General features: G+C 33.7%; 1 pseudogene; it reads right to left on the reverse strand.

Moving 5' to 3' along the window:
• Positions 1–259: 259 nt before the first annotated feature.
• Positions 260–13,205, reverse strand: part of LOC143647702 (inorganic pyrophosphatase pseudogene) — a 29,234-nt pseudogene continuing 16,288 nt past the window's right edge.

Here is a 13,205-nt window from a genome sequence, read left to right on the forward strand (position 1 = left end):
TGCACATCTATTCACAAATGACTTCCAAATTACAACATTTGCTTTGATATATAAGCATGTAATAGAGTTATCTTAGTTGAGCTATGAACAATGTTTTTAGACTGACAGCATTCCAAATATATGGGATTGGTAACAGCAGAATTTGCTTTAATAAGATTAGTTCTCTAAATTTAAAGCTTTGTAAAGCTACTACTTTTGCAACTAATACTTCCGATGAAAAGGATGCAGCAGTATCAGTTTGTTTTCCAGAGACATTTCATTAGTTTTTCTGGTGATGAACCCATTTATACACACCTGTTGGGAGTGTGCAGGCAGATTCACAATGGGGTGGTAAAGTATCCACAATGGCTTTGGCAGCATTGGGCTCACACTTGAACGGGCTGTCAGACACTGTTGTATTCATGCAACTGATTCCTTTTCCATCAGTTTTCTTACTCACTAATGCTCTCCAATGGTCATGAGTGTGTTTAATATCATCAACTGCAAAGTCCTTATCTTTCAATTCTGCCTTGAAAGCAAATTCATTCTCTGGCTTTCCATCAGGAACCTTGTACCTTCTAAACCAGTCCACAGTGGCTTCTAGATAGCCAAGTTTCAGCCATTTGACATCATTAATATCATTATAATTGGCTGCATCAGGATTATCCACATTAATGGCAATGACTTTCCAGTCAGTTTCCCCTTTGTCAATCATAGCCAAAATGCCCAAAACTTTCACCCCAATTATTTCACCTCTTGCATATACCTTGCTTCCAATTTCACATACATCGATTGGGTCATTGTCACCACAACAGCCTGTGTGTTTGTCATTGTGTCCTGGGTCTTCCCAAATCTGAGGTATAGCACCATAATTCCAGGTAAATCCTTTATAAGGGAACAAATTGGCAACATAATGGAGTTTCACATCCTGTTTAATTGGGTTTAAAGGGTCCTTTGTAGGAATCTCCATTTTTGCATTAGACCATTGTGGTACTTCAACTACCATGTGGAACACATCCTTATCTGCATAAACTGGAATATTATGGAGTGGAAATATATACTGTCCTTTTTAATCCACTCCTGTGGGTGCGGACCTTTTGTGGGTAAGACCTTTTGATTAGGTTGTTTCAATTGAGATGTTACCCACCCAATTCAAGGTGGTTCTTATTCCTTTACTAGAGGCCTTTCTGAGAGGAGAAAAGGCTGAAAAACAAAACAAAACAAAACAAAACAAGAACGCTTTAGAGGAAAAAAAAAAAAAAAACAGTGAGAACAGAGAGAGAAAAGACCAAGAGATGCTAAGAAAGGACCCAGAGCAGAGGCCACTGGAAGGAGATGTTGAAAGCAATAAAACTCAGGAGTGAAGAACTAGCAGATTTCAGCTTTGCAACTTGCTCTCTGACCAGGGAACCCCAGATGTTGGTGGCCTTTCTTCAGGGAAGGTATCACCCTGCTGATGCCTTAATTGGGACATTTTCATGGCCTTAGAACTGTAAATTTATAAACTAATAAATCCCTATTGTAAAAGCCAACCCATTTCTGGTATATTTCATTCCAGCAGCTTTAGCAAATTGAAACAAGGGGATGCCTGTTTGCTCTCTTAAAAAATGTGCCTGACGATTTATGTAAAATAAAAAATTTACATGGAATCTGAGATCAAATAGGCTATATGAAAGTAATTCATTATGTTCAAATTATGCATATGAAAGAAAATATATTATACTAGATCGATGTATCTAAATTTGCATGTATAAGAAATTAATATCTTGTGTAATTATAATATCTTCTATAAGTAATCATTTAGAATATTTGTCCTAAAATTCATCCAATATATCGTTAAACAGTTTCTTTAATATACAGAATAAAAGGAGAGCTTTAAGTTATCAAATATGACATTTAGACAAAAGGAATAACATTTTAGATGAAAACTAATATGTAATTTTATAAAATAAAAATACCATTTTGAGTAAAGCATAATTTATAAAAGAATAAATATCCAGTAAATATAAATACAATAGCATTAATATATAATAAAACACATATGCAATCGACCTTTTACAGAATAGCCAAATACCCTTGAAGTTATTGATAGGAGAAACTATAGTAATATATCAATGTTCTTTCATTTATCCAAGTTTTCTTGCTCATGAATTTTTCAAAATTTTTCTCTTTCTTTGTATATCCCCTCCTCACTCTTTCTCCTAGTTAGGTTAATGTATCTCAGGATTTCTCATGACCTAAAGGAAAATACATTAATTAAACAAGGATCCTCAGGCAGTTAGTTTAAAACTGCATTGGCTTTAACACAGCACATGAAAACTAACCCAAGGCAGCTTCCTCTAGTTCATTGTAGATGAATACCTAGCGGCTTACCGTGAGAACCAGAAGCCACCAATGCACTTTCCCATGCCACCAAGAAAATAAAGCTGAGAGCTCAATAAAAGTCATCTTTTTCCCTTCTAGTTATTTTTGTATTTAAAGATTGCCTCATTATCTAATTTCAATCACTTTGCATTTTAATTTTGTATTTGAGGAGAGGAATGTGAATGTAGACTCTTCCTTATGGCTACTTTCCTATAAATTGAGTGTTTTAAATGTTCTGTAAGTATGAGCCTAATGCATTTCCTGAAGGACTTAATTTGTCTTCATTGTAGTTTATTGGTTTAGGCTAAAAGGATTGCTTTCCAAAATAGTCTTTCTAAAATATCCTCCTGAAACAAAACAGTAATACTAAATGCCCTATCTCCATTGAGAGAAGTGAGGGAAACGATGCCAAGATCATCATCTAGAGAAAAGAGATCGTATATATATATATATTCGCCTATCATTGTTTTCATTTTAAAGAAAGCCCAAAGACACTTGGATAATTACATTTGTCATAAAGAGCTCAATTTGATAAGTTGAAAAATCTACCAAAGTCATGTATAGCCTGGCAGGGTCACTGCTGATGGAACTAAAACATATATTACTGCCATATATTAGGACACTATTTATGTTTGTGACTTTGATACAATTTTGGTAAATTGTTTGCACCTCTTGGTATTTTTTGCTTCCATGAAACTCAGCTGGCTTATTCTACCCCTAAATACATTTAGAGTGTCACAAGGCTTCAATCCCCAAAGGATATGTGACCCCTTATCATTCACCTGCCCATTCCCCTTGAACCTATTCAAGTACTCTTGCCACTTTTCTTGGCATCATCCAATCCATATGCACATTTGTCACAGTCAAAAGAGCAAAGTAATCTTTAATATGCTGGGCAGGTTGCCCCAATCTGTTTCCCATCAGATCTGGGTAACTGTATTGGAAAACCTTAATTCATAGCTATTCCTCCGTCTGTTTCACAACATCTATCTTGTGAGAGTCAAAGCTTATAGATAAATACTATTAATCATGAACCCAATGGTAGTTCCTACTGGTTACCAGACAGTTCAGTCATAAAAAGGTGTTGTTTCACAGCTTTTCTCTAGATTGTATAGGTATAGCATTAGGCAGGGCCCATAAATCAGTAAAAATCCAATTTCACTTCTCCAACAAAATAGATCAGGTAACCCCTCTAAGCATCAGCCATTCATTGGTGTTTTATCTAAGAGAAATATTTGTGATATTATTACTTTTTATCTAGATACTCTTCTGTTCAAGGGTTACCACTTCATTCACAGGCAGCATGATATACACTGTGCACTTTTCTCAGTTTCTATCATATCCTCATTATTTCATTTTCTAATGATTTCGATCCATATTCTTCTTCTCAGAGTGGTATATTCTTGTTAAAAGTCCTACCACCTACCCATTGAACAGGCAAAAACATGGCCCATGCCAAGATTTTTTCCTTCACTTAATTAGCAGAGTGATGTCACAGGATGTGGCAGGTAAAAAAAAAAAATTGTAAGGATATCCCTGCCTCTCCATAATTTTGAAGTTTCACTTTCAAAATTAGCCTTCAATTAAAAACATAAGTGGTGGCTGTGTTCCATCTCCAAGTTCCATTTATAATACACAGTCAAATTCAGCAGTATAATTATAATTTCTCTCTTCTAGTGCAGGCAATTAAATAAAGCTCTTGTTCTTCAAAAACCAGAAAGGGTGAAAAGAAAAAAATCACCATATAAGAAAGATATGAATATGTACCATTTTCCTCTCCTTTTAAATTTTATTAGCAACCTGTAGGATTACAGAAAATTGATGCATATAACACAGAATTCCCATATACCCCCTCCCTATATTTAACACTTTGCATTATTGTGGTACATCTGTTACACTTGATGAAAGCACATTTACGTAATTATATTATTAAACATACCCCATGGTTTACTTTAGGGTTCACCGTTTGTATTATACAGTCATAAATGATTTGGTTTATTTTTTGACATGGGGAGGCACCAGGAATCAAACCCAGGTCTCTGGCACAGTAAGTGAGAACTTTGCCACTGTGCCACCATTGCCTGACCCTTAGTATTTTTAAAATATTTTTATTTCAGTAAAGTGTTTGTCCTAAAATTCCACCTTTTAACAATATTCAAATATACATTTCAGTGCTGTTAGTTACATTCACAATGTTGTGTTAGCATCACCGTCATCCATTATCAAAACTTTTCCATCATCCCAAATAGAAATTCTGCACAACTTAAGCATTAATTTCCCATTCTCTACCCCTTCCCAGACCCTGACAACCTAAATTCTAGTTTCCGACTCTATGAATTTGCTTATTCTAATCATTTCACACCCATGAGATCACACAATATTCATCCTTTTATATCTGTCTGCTGCATTCAACCCGATGTCTTTAAGGTTGCATATTTCAAAATGGCATTTCTTTTTATAGCTGAATAATATTCCCTTGTGTGTATATGCCACATTTGGTTTATCTATTTGTTGGTTGCTGGACACCTGGGTTGCTTCCATCCTTTAGAAATTGTGAATAATGCTATTATGAACATTAGTGTGCAAATATCTCTATGAATCCTGCTTTCAATTATTTTGAGTATATACCTAGAAATGGATTGCCTGTTCATATGGAAATTCCACATTTAACTTTCTGAGCAACTATCAAATTGTCTTCCATAGTGGCTACACCATTTTACTTTCCCACGAACAATGAAAGAGCATGCTTATTTCGCCACATCCTCTCTCATGCTTGCAATTTTCCCTTAAAAAAATAAATAGCCATTTATTAACGGGTCTGAAATGATATTTCATGATTTTGATTTGTATTTCCCTAATGGCTAAATGTGATGGGCATATTTTCATAGGCTCTTTGGCTTTTTGTGTATTTTCTTTGCAGAAATTTTATTTTTGCCTAATTTTAACTTGCATTGTTGGTCTTTTTGTTGTTCAGTTGTAGTATGTCTCTAAATATTCTTGATATTAAACCTCTGTTGGTTATGTGGCTTCCAAAAGTTTCTTCCATTGTAAACGCTGTCATTTTACTTTCATGTTATTATCCTTTGATGCACAAAAGTTTTTACATTTGATAACTTCTCATTTACCTGTTTTACTTTTGTTGCTTGTCTTTGGACATAAATTCTATGAAATATTTCCTCCAAGGTCCTGAAGATGCTTCTCTATGTATCCTTCAAGGAGTATTGTATTTCTGGTTCTTATATGTGCTGGTTTGAAATGATGCATGTGACCTAGAAAAGCCATGTTTTAATCCTAAACCCATTTTGTAAAGGCAGCTGTTTCTTCTAATTCTTATCCGGTATTGTATGTCTGAAACTGCAATTAGACCATCTACCTGGAGATGTGATTTAATAAAGAGTGGTTGTTAAACTGAATTAGGTGGAGGCGTGTCTCCACCCATTTGAGTAGGTCTTGGTTAATTTCTGAAGACCTATAAAAGAGGAAACATTTTAGAGAATGAGAGATTCAGAGACAGCAGAGCACAGCGACATAGCCACTAGAAACAGAGTCCACCAGCCAGCAACCTTTGGAGATGAAGAAGGAAAATGTCTCCCGGGGAGCTTCATGAAACAGGAAGCCAGGAGAAGAAGCTAGCAGATGATGCCATGTTTTTCTGTGCCCTTCCAGATGAGAAAAGAACCCTGACTGTGTTCACCATGTCCCTTTCAAGATGATAAAAACTCTGACTGTGTTCATCATGTACCTTCTCACTTGAGAGAGAAACCCTGAACTTCATCAGCCTTCTTGAACCAAGGTATCTTTTCCTGGATGCCTTTGATTGGACATTTCTATAGGCTTGTTGTAATTGGGACATTTTCTCAGCCTTAATAGTGTAAACTAGCAACTTATTAAATTTCCCTTTTTAAAAGCCATTCAATTTCTGGTATACTGCATTCCAGCAGCTAGCAAACTAGAACATTATATTTAGATATTTGATTCACTGTTTGATGATTTTCATAGAGGGCATGTGGACATCCATTATTCCCAGTACCATTTGTTGAAGAGATTATTTTTTTCTGCATTGAGCAGACTTGGCACCCTTGTTGAAAATCAGTTGGCCATAAATGAGAGGACCAGCTTCTGAATTCTCAATTCAGTTCCATTGATCTATATGTGTGTCCTCCTGCTAATACCATGATGCTTTGATGACTGTGGCTTTGTAATACATTTTAAAATCTAGAAGCATGAGTCCTCCAACTTTCTTCTTGTTTTTCAAAAGGTTTTGGCCATTTGAGGCCCCCTTCCTTATATAAAAGCTTCATTAGCATTGTCATTTTTTCAAAGAAAGCTTTTGAAGTCTTTACTGGGATTGCATTGGATCTGCAAATTGCACTGGGTGGAATTGATATCCTACTAATATTTAGTCTTCCAATCCATGATCTTCCACCCATGTAGGTCTTTCATTTCTTTTAGCAATGTTCTGTAGTTTTCTCTGTATGATTCCTTAACATTCTTAGATAAATATATTACTGGATATTTTATTCTTTTATACGCTACTATAAATGAAATTTTTCTTAGATTTGCCTTCATATTATTCATTACTAGTATATAGAACTAGTATCCAAAACTGCTATTTGGATGTTGATCTTAGACCCAGTCAATTTGCTGAAAACATTTATTGCCCTATGAGCCTTGTTGTGGACTTTTCAGAATTTCCTGTATATAGGATCATGTCACCTGCAAGTATGGAAAGTTTTTCTTTTTTCATTCCAGTGTGGATAACTTTTATTTCTTTTTCTTACTTAATTGTTATAGATAGAATTTCTGACACAATGTTGAATAACAGTGCTGATAGTGCACATTCTTGTCTTGTTCCTGATCTTAGTGGGAAAGCTTTCAGTCCTTCACCATTAGATGGTGGCAGCTGTGGGTCTTTCATTTTTGTCCTTTATTTATTATTTATTTTTTAAGGAAGTTTCTTTCTATTATTAGTTTTCTAAGTTTTTTATCAAGAAGGTCTTCTGGGTATTTTTAATGATTTTCTGCTTCAATAGAGATGATCATGTGTTTTTAGCTTTCCTTAGTTCTCTTAATGTGGTGTATTACATTTCCTGATTTTCTTATGTACCTTGAATATCTGGGATAAATCATACCTGATCATGGTGTATAAGTCTTGAAATGTGCTAGTGGCTTTGGTTTGCTAATATTTCATTGAAGATTTTTGCATCTACATTCACCAGAGATATTGGTGATCTTTACTCCACATTCATAAGAGATCTTGGCCTATATTAATCTTGCCTGTATGATATCTTTATCTGTCTTTGGTATTAGGATGATGTTTGGTATTAAAGAAAGAGTTAAAGAGTCTTCTTTCCTCTCAAATTTTGGAATAGTTTGAGCAGAATTGGTGTTAATTCTTCTTGGCTTCCTTGGCAAAATTGCTCTCTGAATCTTCTTTTGGTCCTGGGCTTGCCTTCATTGGGAGGTTTTTGACTACTGATTCAATCTTTTTTCCTAGTTATTGGTTTGTTGATATCTTCTATTTCTTCTTGAGTCAGCATAGATAGTTTGTGAATTCCTCGATTTCTTCTAGGTTATTGAATATGTTGACATAGAGGTGTTGAAAGTATTCTCTTTTAATTCTTTTTATTTTAGTGGCATTGATAGTAATGTTCCCTTTTTTTATTTTTTGATTTTAGGTATCTGTATCCTCTCTTTTTAACTTGCTCAGTTAAAAGATTTGTTAACTTTAGTGCTCACCCCAAAGAACCAATTTTTGTTTTGTTGTTTTTCTCTATTGACTTCTTAAATTCTCTATTTCATTTATCTCTACTCAAACTTTGCTATTTCCTTCTTTCTGCTCAATTTTTTGTTATTTTGCCCTTCTTTTTCTAGATCCTCCATGTTTGAGTCTAGACTTCCAATTTTAGAGATTTCTTCTTTTTTAATGTAAATTTTTAAAGCTATAAATATCGATCTCAATACTGCATATGTTGCATCCCCCAAATCTGCATGTTTTATTTTCGTTTTTATTTGCCTCATTATATTTCCTAATTTCCCTTGTGATTTCTTCTTTGACACATAGGTTGTTTAAGAGTGTCTTGTTTAGTTCCACATATATATGAATTTTCCAGTTCTATGTCTGATATCGACTTCTAACTTCATTTCATATGGTCAGAGAGGATATATTGTATATCATTATCTTCAATTTTTTGAGATTTTTTTTGCCTAATACGTGAGTTATCCTGGGAAATTATCATTATTAGAAAAGAGCAGGGTCTGCCCTTTCTTTTCAAAACCTTTTCTTGGCTTGGACTTATGCTTTCTAGTGGCTTGAATAATTTGCTTGTTTTCAAGAATTTGAATGCCCCCTCTGTACCCTAGGACACAAATTTTATCCCATTTCTGTGTGTTCCACTGCAGTATTTAAAGTAGATAAACCTTTCGCCTAAGCCACTTGCCTCAAATTTTTCTTATGTCACTTTTGCTGTTCCAAGCTGCTTTTGCCTGGAGGGCAAATTTTGGGTGGTGTGGGGGTTGGGAAGTGGAGGTAAGTTGGAGTAGAGTTTTCTAGTTTAGTCATTCCCAGCTGGAAGCAGGCTAGTGACCCACAAGTGGATTTTCTCAATTTGGCACTTGCTCCGTAAATGCATTAATTTAATTGCTTTGTATAGTTTTGAGAAAAGTGCTGTCTTTGAGACTGCTCTGCTGCTTTTTCCTGGTGTTGGTTGGAACAGCCTGGTCCACAGTTAGCTGAGATAGCTGATTAAAAACAGTAATCAGCAATTGAACTGTTCATCCCTAGATCTAAGTGATCTAAGTTGTTATTTCTCATCCTGGCACTATAAGCTGCACCAAGACCCAGGGTTGAGAGCCTCATTGCTTCCTGTTATGCTGGGGGATAGACAATAGCACCCACAGCATGGAGAGTGGTATTCACAAGTATTTGCCACAATTTATCAGCTTCTACTTTCTACTCCTCCTTGGATGCTGCACAGTATTCTATTAGATCCTGGAGTTTCAAAAAATAGTTGATTCAGATGGTTTCTGCCATTTTGGTAATTTTTCTGGTGGGGAGCTTCCTGTTCTGCTACCTTCCCCAAATTAATCTCAGTATGTGCAGTTTTATCATCACCTATCTCATGATTCCTACCTCCAAATACTTTAATTAGCTTGTTCCAAAACCTTGTTCCAAAATGTCAAGGAACCCTGATCTACCCATCTGTCTTTATCTCTCTCTCTCTCTCTCTCTCTCTTTCTCTCTCTCTCTCTCTCTCTCTCTCTCTCTCTCTCTCTCTCTCTCTCTATCTATCTATCTATCTATCTATCTATCTATCTATCTATCTCCCTATCTATAATTCAATCTCCTTAGAGACTGTTGGCTGTTTAGCACTAACTATGAAAAATAAATATGCATTTTGTAGCGTTTGAAGATCTTAAATTAAAAAAATACAAACACAAAGAGTGGTGAGGCAGTAATCACAAATACATTGTAATGATGTTCTTAAAATATTCATGAAATATTCATCTTTTGAACACAGAGTTCAATAAATCAGAGGTGCATACTGAAATCCCTAAAGGAATCATCGTAAAAATAACTCAAACAGGCTTAACTAAAAAATCATTATTAGACATAAAATGGAATACTAACAATATTTAGTTCAACATAAAAAGGAAGGAGAAAAGTAATGAAAAATAAAAACAGCAAATGGGACACATAGAAATAAAATGCCAGGAAGTGAGCTTAAATCCAAAATGTTAATAGTTATGTTAAATGTAAATAGACTAAAATCCCCAGTTAAAAGGCTGATATTTTCACACCTGAAGAGAAAGCAAAACCTTACATGTTATCCACATGAAAAATGCAACTTATAATTCAAAACATAAATAAGTTGAAATCAAAATGTGGGAAATTAATTCCATGCAAAAATATATATGTAAGAATGCTGGTATTCTATACTGATATTAGACCAAATCGACTTTAAGACTATATATAGGAAAATTTAAAAGGGTAAAAGATATTTCATAATGTAAAAAGTCCAATTGATCAACAGTATATAAAACTACTATATGTGTAGTGCACGGGTGGTTCAGTGGTAAAATGCTCACCTTCGATGCAGGAGATCTGGGTTCAATTCCTGGAACATGCACCACAAAAAAAATAATAATTAATTACTATGTGTATGTATGCACCAAATAATAAAACTCCCAAATTCTTGAAGCAAAATTGACAGAATTTTATATTTCTTCTCAATAATGGTTTGCACAAGTGGACAAAATCAGTAAAGATATAGATTTGAACAACATTATCAATTTCTCTTAATTAACTTATATTAAATACTATGTCCAAGAAAAAAATATACAAATCCTTTTAAGTGGGAGAAAATTTAGGGATTATGGAGTGATTACAAGAATTTGCAAATTTCCTTCATAAAGATATGCCTTTCAAATCTGTTGGAAGAATGAAGTAAATTCTTAAAACAATGTTAAGGAATTGTATTGAAAGACCTCAATGTTAGTGAAGTATGACATAAAGTGAACTGTTAAATTAGAAAAACTGACAGGAGATAGTTTTTTAAACATTTAGAAAATATCTAGAAGATTTGATGTGAATGTGTAATAATATTTTAACAATGGTTGATTTAAATGGATTATAAACAATGCAGGGTGGGTGCTCCATGAATCTGTAACAAGTTATCAGTATTGCTTTTATGCTCAATGATGTCCACAAACTGAGATAACAGAAAGGATACTGTGGAATTGACTCAAAGTTTCAGAATGATAGGGCAAGCATATTAAAAAAATCAAGGAAAATAATAACAATGGGTTTACATATCATAAATAAATGAAAATCCATTATTAATAAAAAAGACTTTCATTTTTAAAGCAAAATTTGGACTCTAGGTTCATATCATCCTTTTTTTATTGTCTCAGGCCTTTTGATATGAAAATCAATCTATTTTTCTTTAGAATATGACAGTATTCTAAATATTGCTAATATGACTGTAACATTTCGGGGGAGTGATAAAAGCTCATATAGGTGCTTGTAAGCATTTGTAGACTAAATGTATGTTTTTAACAGTATTTGTTTCATTAGGGCCAACTGTCATTTAAAAATTATGAAAAAGATAGCATTTCCCACACTTAACCAGTTCTGAAAAAATGCATAAATATCAGAAAAAACACAAACAAATAAACTCTTTATATAAATATATATATATTTAAGGATTGATCATACAGTGGCAAACCTCTTAATTTTATTAGTTGCATTAGAACCTTTTATAAGAAATGAGGAAATTTGAGCTCATTTTTTAATTAAAAGGAATATTTGAAGAAACAGTAAAGACAGAGCAAGTTTCCTTATGGTTTTTTATTTTACATATTATTGTCAATAATAAAATGATATTCTATTATATAGTGTGCTTATGATAAATCTCTAATATGATTATTATCCATAATCCTCCAGATTATCATTTATATAAATTTGGTCCATAAACTTTTTATTTTATTTTATTTCATTTTATTTTATTTATTTATCTGCATGGGTAGGCACCGGGAATTGAACCCGAGTCTCTGACATGGTAGGAGTGAACTCTACCTGCTGAGCAACCATGGCCCGCCCTGGCTCATAAACTTTTAAGATTAGTATTAAAGCATATTCCTTCATAATAAATATTGATATATATATACAGCATGTTTATTTTATGTCTATTTTGTGACACCCTTTAAGGTATGTGTCTTTATCCAGTTATGGAAACAGAAAATACAGGATGAGAGACATGCAGGAAACTCTAGAAATCATATGAACTATTTCTTTTATTTTCCTTTCATGTAGGATGATACTGAGGTTCTAGACAATATAAGTAACTTGTCTGAAGACAACAAACTAACAAAGCAAGGAATCATATGCAAATGTTAAAAAATAACTAACATCCATTGTATTGGGTAAGGAACTGTGCAAATTGCTACGCAGTGCCTGGCTGATTTTCAATCCAGTAACTTCGTCATAAAATTCAATGACATTGCCAGAACTGAATTATTACAGATGTTACATATCACAATTCATTAATAATTTCTTTCCATTGTGAATTTAGAATATAATTGAGCATTGATAGCCATTATCACAACTAAGCACATGGTATATGCATTTCTGCTGGTTGAAATCAGCATCTAAGCTGCACTGATGATAAAAGGGGGAAAAATAAACAAAGTGAAGAGTTGGCATCCATGTGCTGCTGAAAATATTACATTACAAAGCTGCCTGGGTATCTGAAAGTTACAGACCTAAAATTCTGTCTTTGAGTGAAGGCAGCATCTGGCTGATTAATAGTGGACGAAGGGAATGATGAGTGAAATCAAAGAATGATGTAGAGTGAATCCAGGGAACAAATATATTCTTTTGTAGAAGGCTTAATTTTCTTCCACTTTTTAAAAAAAGGTAAAAAAATACTTCAGATTGCTATGTACCCTTCTCTTTCCTGTCCGCTAAATTGCCTTCTTTTACTTTTTTCTCATTTATTTCTTGTGAAATTCAGCTGTACCTCATAGTCCTTTGAACAGTGCTCAAGCAGGTACATTTGGTTATTCAGAAAAAGTAAATTATAGAGAAAGTTTTGAAAAAAATGTAAAAAGCTTTTACATCCTTTCCTTTCCTCCTTTCACCTACGAAAGAAAAATAATATTTGGGTAAATATTACTCATTTTATTCAAAGTACATTCTTTGAAGAAATTGTGTATAATTATTTTATTATTGTAATTATTTTGCATGTAATCATTTATAATCCTTTGTGAGATTAATTACATGCAAAAAATATAGAATTAGCATAAGATTCTATTTTATGAATTTTATTCATACCTCTGCCATTATCTTAGATCAAAATTAA

Source organism: Tamandua tetradactyla, chromosome 10 (assembly GCF_023851605.1).
Source record: "Tamandua tetradactyla isolate mTamTet1 chromosome 10, mTamTet1.pri, whole genome shotgun sequence".
Lineage (NCBI taxonomy): Eukaryota > Metazoa > Chordata > Mammalia > Pilosa > Myrmecophagidae > Tamandua > Tamandua tetradactyla.